The 7,921-nt window shown below is 38.5% G+C and overlaps 1 non-coding gene across 1 annotated transcript; it reads left to right on the top strand.

Annotated features, from left to right (window-relative positions):
- Positions 1-7,129: 7,129 nt before the first annotated feature.
- On the top strand, positions 7,130-7,236 carry LOC126008354 (U6 spliceosomal RNA). The gene has a single exon (XR_007495688.1). It is a non-coding gene; the product is annotated as a U6 spliceosomal RNA (small nuclear RNA).
- The last annotated feature ends 685 nt before the right edge of the window (positions 7,237-7,921 follow it).

Raw genomic sequence — 7,921 nt, 5'->3', positions numbered from 1 at the left:
GAATAGGGTATGTGTCTCCATTTCCTTGTATCTTCCTTTATTTCTTGAAGCAGTTTTCTTTGTATAGGTCCTTTACCTATTTAGTTAAGTTGACTCCAAGGTATTTGAGTTTGTGTAGCACTGATGTCAATTAGATTGTTTTTTAATGTTCATTTATTTTCTATTATTATTTGTGTATAAGAAGGCTTTTGATTTTTGCTAGTTAATTTTGTAGTCTGCCACTTTGTAATATGAATCTATTCTTTTAAGAAGCTTTTTGGTAGTCTTTAGGGTTTTCTAAATATAGTATCATGTCATCTACAAACAGTGAGAGCATACCTTATTCCTTTCCTATCTGGATGCCCTTGACATCTTTTTCTTGTCTAATTGCTATGGCAAGAACTTCCAGCACTCTGTTGACTAGGAATGGTGAGAGGGGGCAGCCTTGTCTTGTACCAGATTTTAGAGAAAAGGCTTCTAGTTTATCTCCATTAAAATAATATTTGCCGTTAGCTTGTGGTAGATGACCTTGACTATCACACATTCTTAAATTATGTTTGACTTTCATAGCACCATTTCAATCACAGCCACCAGAGAGAATGTGACATTTTCAAATGAAAGATTATCATAAGGATCTGGTGGTGGGGAGAGTAACTGCATTGCAATGTAATCTGTCCATATATTCTGTATATGCTCTTCCAAATTGTACATCTTTACGTCTGTGCCCATGAAGAACCAGGCCTCCTGACTGTCTTCTGAAAGGGCTCAGACATTGACTCGCTCTTGGGTTTTGTGGCATATCTCTGTCTTCACTGCAGAGCTCAGCACTCAGTTTGATGACACTAGAGTTAGCATAGAGCTGGCTTAAAAACAGATCATTGGCTGAGATCTTGAGTGCCTTAAGAAATAAAGACTCTGGCCAGAGCCATAGCACTGTGGTACGGCATTTGTTTGCCTTGCACCAGGCCTATCTAAGATGGACCTTGATTCGATTCCCCAGCGTCCCATATGGTCCCATAAGCTAGGAGTGATTTCTGAGCTCATAGCCAGGAATAACACCTGAAGGTCACAAAGTGTGGCTCCAAAAAGCAAAAAAATAAAAACAGAAAGAAAGAAAAAGAAGAAGGAAGGAAGGAAGGAAGGAAGGAAGGAAGGAAGGAAGGAAGGGAGGGAGGGAGGGAGGGAGGGAGGGAGGGAGGGAGGGAGGAAGGAAGGAAGGAAGGAAGGAAGGAAGGAAGGAAGGAAGGAAGGAAGGAAGCAAAGAAGGAAAGAAGGAAGGGAGGGAGGGAGGGAGGGGGAGAAAGAGAGAGAAAGAAAGAAAGAAAGAAAGAAAGAAAGAAAGAAAGAAAGAAAGAAAGAAAGAAAGAAAGAAAGAAAGAAAGAAAGAAAGAAAGAAAGAAAGAAAGAAAGAAAGAAAGAAAGAAAGAAAGAAAGAAAGAGAAAGAAAGAGAAAGAAAGAAAGAAACAAAGAAAGAAAGAAAGAAGGAAGAAAGAAAGGAAGAAAAGAAGAAAGAAAGAAAAAAAGAAGAAAGAGAGAAAGAAAGAAAGAAAGAAAGAAAGAAAGAAAGAAAGAAAGAAAGAAGAAAGAAAGAAAAAGAGAAGAAAGAAAGAAAGGAAGAAAGAAAGAAACAAAGAAACAAAGAAAGAAAGAAAGAAAGAAAGAAGGAAAGAAAGAAAGAAAGAAAGAAAGAAAGAAAGAAAGAAAGAAAGAAAGAAAGAAAGAAAGAAAGAAAGAAAGAAAGAAAGAAAGAAAGAAAGAAAGAAAGGAAAGAAAGAAAGAAAGAAAGAAGGAAGGAAGGAAGGAAGGAAGGAAGGAAGGAAGGAAGAAAGAAAGAAAGAAAGAAAGAAAGAAAGAAAGAAAGAAAGAAAGAAAGAAAGAAAGAAGGAAGGAAGGAAGGAAGGAAGAAAGAAAGAAAGAAAGAAAGAAAGAAAGAAAGAAAGAAAGAAAGAAAGAAAGAAAGAAAGAAAGAAAGAAAGAAAGAAAGAAAGAAAGAGAGAGAAAGAAAGAGAGAGAGAAAGAGAGAAAGAAATGAAGACTCATGCTGTACCCTAACTTCCACCAGTTCAGGGTTTAGGGAGAAGAGTATGTTTCTAGGATAATAGATGCATATATTTCACAATATATTGCTTGCAGTGACACTATGAAAGGGATTTTTTTTTTTTTTTTGGTTTTGGGCCAGACTTGGCAATGTTCAGGGGTTACTACTGGCTCTGCTCTCCGAAATCGCTACTAGTAGGCTCAGGGGACTTTAAAGGATGTCAGGGATTGAAGCCAGGTTGTACATGTGCAAAGCAAATGCCCTACACACTGGGTTATCACTCAGGCCTGAGAAAATAATTCTTAAAACAGGATATTATCTAAGTGGCAGAGGATATGCTTGGCATCTATGTACCTCCACCAAGAATCCTAACTCTATGGATAGAAGAGGGTCTTATGTCCCTCAAAAACTTCTGGGTGTCATAATTGTAGAAACCAAAAATATAACACAACTATTACTTCTTTTTTATTTTTTTATTTTTGGCCACACCTAATGGTGCTCAAGGGTTACTCCTGGCTATGGGCTCAAAAATCGCTCCTGGCTTGGGGGACCATATGGAACACCAGGGATTTAATCTGGGTTCGTCCTGGCTCAGCGCATGCAAGGATAACGCCATACTGCTATCTCTCAGTCCCCTTCTTTATTATTTTAATAAAAATATTAAATAAAGGGGCCGGGCGGTGGCGCTGGAGGTAAGGTGCCTGCCTTGCCTGCGCTAGCCTAGGACGGACCGCGGTTCGATCCCCCGGCGTCCCATATGGTCCCCCAAGCCAGGAGCGACTTCTGAGCGCATAGCCAGGAGTAACCCCTGAGCGTCACCGGGTGTGGCCCAAAAACCAAAAAAAAAAAAAAAAAAAAAAAAATTAAATAAACCCTTGCCTATGTAAGCACACAATTCTTATACAAAAAATTGGAGTTTTGTTCATGTAGCAACTCAAAGTGAATTAGCAAATTAATGAACTTTATGCTCAGTAATCTAGTGAAATATTTATACATCATGAAAAACTAACTAAAGAATAACTTAGTGTCTGATTTAAATGATTTGCTACATTTCATTTGAAGGGAATTGGACATTATTCTACATAAGAAAAAATAAAATTATTTTGAGGTTTTGATGTTTTCCATTATTTATACAACTGTTTCCCTTCAAGGAATACGGTTTTGTATATAATGTCCCCAAATATTATATTTTCAGGTAACACTCTCCATAACTGATTTGCTACGAAGTAAATCCCACTTTATAGTATTTGAATAAAATATAACCATGCATTGATAGAAGCAATGCAGAGGAGTTGAGGAGATTAATGTTTCTTTTGAGTATTGAGCATGATGATTCTACAAGGTAGACATTTGTCACTTTAGCAGTGATTCATAGTCAAATGTGACAAAGGGATCATTACAGAAAGAAAAATAAGGCTGTAGAATTAGTAGAATCAGACGATTCCCCTCTTTCCCTCCTAACAGCAATTTAGCACTTAACACATTTATGATGATACAGACAAAATGAAAGGGAAAATGCTAGTATTAAATATCCAATGGATGCTATGCATGTTATTTCACATGAATACATTTTTCTTTGAAACTTGGGAATCTTTCCACTTAGGTAATTTTCATCAAAGAGAGCTGAAACATAGGGAATTTAAATAATTTGTCCAGGATCTCAGGCAATAAGTGGCAGAACCAAGATTTGATTGACACCGTAATGCAAAATCTTCTGAGTCCTTCCTGGGCAACTGATACCAGGCATGTCTACTGATTTCAGAGGAGCCTTCATTCAGCTTAAGGAAGGAGCAAAATGCTTTGGTAGGATGTACCAGCATAATTTATTATCAACATTGATACATATGAAATAGGAAACTAAGCTGTGGAAAGTTGAACCAAAGAATTCAAGATGTAAGACAGACTGTGTGGTCTGAAAAAAGAACAAAGAGCTTGACCCAAAATCCCTGGTGATTATTTGAGATTCAAGTTTTGGTGCCAGGTGTGTTGGATCCCCCTTGAATTTGTTCCCGAATCACCTAGCAGATGGAACCCCCATAGAACGACTGTTTTGAGGGACCCCAGTGAGCAACTGTTCTGGGGAATTTTCTTGAGATGAAAAGCTTCAAAGAAACTGTGCTCCAGAGATAGAAAGGAAGGACAAAGAGAGATGTTATCCTCTAATGATTAGTGGTCATAAGCCTCTGACCTTTTCTTCCCAGTCATCTGTTGGAGGGAGCACTCTCAATCTGAGTACCACCAGGAAGATGGAAGTTGACCCTTGCCAGCTGACAAGGTCAGCACAAGGTAGAATTTATAATACAGGATAGGAATCAAAAAACCTACAGGGTTTATATACTAAACATGTACCAGACCCTGAGAAAAGCTGGGTCTTCATTTTCCTATGCTTCTCTGAGATCAGAATGATCAAGATCATTATAAAATTTAGGATGCCAACAGACCAAGATAAAGAAATCACTCAAAGGCATCTAGGTCATACATGAATGTACAGGGTACCTGGAATTCGAATGAAATATTTGGATCAAGGAGAACCTTTATCTCTGTTGTAGTGACTGAGTACTAAAACACAGGAGATCTGAGAAAAAAACTCAAGGATAGAAACATGTAAGGTGGGTGGTGGGGAGAAGGAGGCAGGAAGCAGGTGAAGGAAATGCTTTGAAGAGAAGAGAAAGGTTGCTTTATGTTTAGAGAGGTCAGGATGGACAGAGAATAGTGTCAGTGCAGCTCAGGAGAAGAGCTGTTCGTGGGGAGCAAGTACACTCAGAAAAGACACCCCTGTCAAACACACATACTCTGTACTTTATCTTTCTGCCAGGACAGGCCCTTTACTTCCACCAATGTCAGCGCTGTGCCTCCATCCTATTCTCTCCTAACCTGAAACAGTCACTGACTATATCTACTTAGTGTCAGATTTCAGCATGCCAGAGATTTCCTTCTCTCTACACCAGCCATGGGAAAATCTTGACTGATTTAACCCGAGAATAAAATTCCCAAGGGGCTAGATTGTTCAAGAGAACTCTTTTATTTACCTGTGGCATCATGAGTCGAGGAGAATGGTCTCACCTAAATACTCTGAGTCCTGATCTCTGAACTGTTCAGCTTCAAACTCGCTCAGCCAGGTTTATGTATATATTGACCTGAAAATCTAGTATGGCAGTATCTCCTTTAGCTCAGGTAAATTCTGTCCAATGAATCTATGGTCATGCCCTCTACGGGTTCCTCAAAATTTGACTTTATGTACGAGTTGTGTAACAAACCAATTTAAGCATAAATTTATTCATAGGGAATTAAGTGCTGAGGGTGTGTTTCTGATCACAGAAACGTTTCCAAGCTCTTAAAGAATGAAACTTCGTTCAATGTATTTCCTTCTTTTTTAAAAGATTGTTCCACAGTCCTTTGCATCCTGAACTGGACAGAATGACCTTCTGTCACTGGGGACACATTTTATAAACTCCTATACACATTCCAAAGCCCTGGCAATGGAGAAAAACTAGTGAGCCATATGAACACGTTTGGGACATGGGAGAATTGCAGATTGCATGATAAAAACCTACATGAGTATGAATATGAATATGTTGGCTGAATATGCAGATTCTATGAGACAATACCTGGGCCAAAATTAATCACAGTCCACAAAATCTGTTTGTTTCTTTTTGAGGAGCACACTTGGTTGAACTCAGGGCTTACTCCTGGCTCTGCCTTTGGGGTCACTCTTGATAGTCCTTTTGGGAACATATGTGGTGCTGGGGATCAAACATAGTTTGGCTTTAAGCAAGGTGAGTGTCCTACCAGCTGGAGTTTTGCTCCAGATCCATCCATCAAACTCTTAATGAAACTGCATCATAGTCCATTGATTCGTTTTTGGAGGACTCGGTGCACTAGATTGCCAAAGAGGCTTTGAAGCAGAAATTGGGGAAATTGATGGCCATGTACATTATGCTGCAGAAATTCTGGGTGTGTTCAGTGGGAACTGCTCTGTGCCAATGATCCTCAGAGGATCCTTAAAAAATTATAGGCTCAGATTTGAGACACTCCAGGAGAAAGATGACTGAGATGTTTGCCCTTTTCAGAGAAATTGTTGATTGTTTGTGTCTTTGTCCATCCATGTGGCCATACTAACATCCCAGAGTGAGGGATTTAATAGCATAGATTTGATTTTACAGCTCTCAGGACTAAGCAATATATCATCAAGGTGCTTACTGAGTTGTATACCTGTCTGGCTTATAGAAAGTTGTCTTATTTATTTGTATGTCCTCACATGGCAGAATGATTCAGAATATTCTTTTTATTTTTTAATTAATTGACAATCCCTAGAACACGTCTTACATCAGTAAAACAGTAAGCTTTTGTGGCAATCTCGAGTTTAATATTGTAGATCAAAATTAAGTAGAAATTATAAGTATTTTCAGTGTGCTTATATTAAATGCCATATTTTCAAAAGCACTTGATTATAGTTTAAAAATCACAGGAAAATTTTTGGCTGGTGTAATTTAGAAATCTAAGAGATGTAACTGGAACATCAATAATCACACCAGAGTTTCTGTTACTATTTCCTCCTGTTGTTTTATTCTTTTTTCTTTAATAATTTCTTTATTTAAGCAATTTTGTTACAAACATGTTTGTAATTGGGTTTCAGCCATAAAATGCACAATCACCTTCATGAGTGCAACATTCCCACCACCAGTTTCTCTCCTCTTCCATCCACTGCCTGCCTGAAAGACAGGTATTTGGCATGGTGGTTGTTAGCATGGTTATTTCTCTAACTGCACTTACCACTCTTTGTGGTAAGCCTAATATCATGAGCTGATCCATAAGACCCTCATCTTTATTGTCTCTAGGTATTATTACTATATTGTCTTTGATCTTTCTTAAATCCCACAGATGAGTGACTGCTCTGTATGTATCACTCTCCCTCAGACTTATTTCACTCAGAATAATAGTCTTCATATTCATCACGTAAGGGTAAATTTCGTGACTTCATTTTTCCTACAACTGAAAACTATTCCATTGTGTAGATGTACCACGTTTCTTTAGCCACTCATCTGTTTTTGGGTAGATGTCCAACAACAGAATATTCTCTATATAAAATATTCAACAAGATCACTGATCAGGTGCTCGCTTCGGCAGCACATATACTAAAATTGGAACGATACAGAGAAGATTAGCATGGCCCCTGCGCAAGGATGACACACAAATTCGTGAAGCGTTCCATATTAAAAAAAAAAAAAAAAAAAAAGATCACTGATCAGTCGCATGTCAAGTCCAGCCTCATGAACTAGTTTCCTAATGAAAGAAATGTGTGTAATTCCTCTCATTTTACATTATGTGTTAGTATGTAGTAAGAGCAAAGCTTCAGGCTCCTCAGAAATGCCTTCTATTTGTAAGGCTGCAAAGAACTTTGCCCTTTCTCTTTCTTCCATTGTTTTTTTTTTTCTGTTTTATTTTTGGATTTGGGGCCAATATTGAGGCCCAAGGGTTACTCCTAACTCTATTTTTAATAATCACTCCTAATGGTGCTTATAGGACTACAAGGGATACTGGGATTTGAATCTAAACCCTGACAAGCTGTGTGCAAATCAACTGTCCTCTCAGCTTCCTGTGCAAATTCCCTGGGCAGCATTCTGAATGGACTCTTTCTAAAACATATGAGATAATTTTGTTTCCTCAGTGAAAACTATTTACCTTGAGTGTATGGATGAGGTTGAGAATTAATGAGGTGATCACTTGCTCTCTAAAGCTGTGCAAGGGCCACAGTGGGAAAGACACTTGCCTTGTGCTTGGCCAACCTGGGTTTGACTTGGAGTGAATATACAGTGAATAAAACAGTTGCCTTACACTTGGCTAATCTGAGTTTGATTCCTGGCAGCCCCTATGTTCCCTGGAGTAATGGCTCATGCAGTGCT

Source organism: Suncus etruscus, chromosome 4, assembly GCF_024139225.1.
Source record: "Suncus etruscus isolate mSunEtr1 chromosome 4, mSunEtr1.pri.cur, whole genome shotgun sequence".
Taxonomy (NCBI): domain Eukaryota; kingdom Metazoa; phylum Chordata; class Mammalia; order Eulipotyphla; family Soricidae; genus Suncus; species Suncus etruscus.
This window is presented reverse-complemented; position numbering and strand designations above follow the sequence as displayed.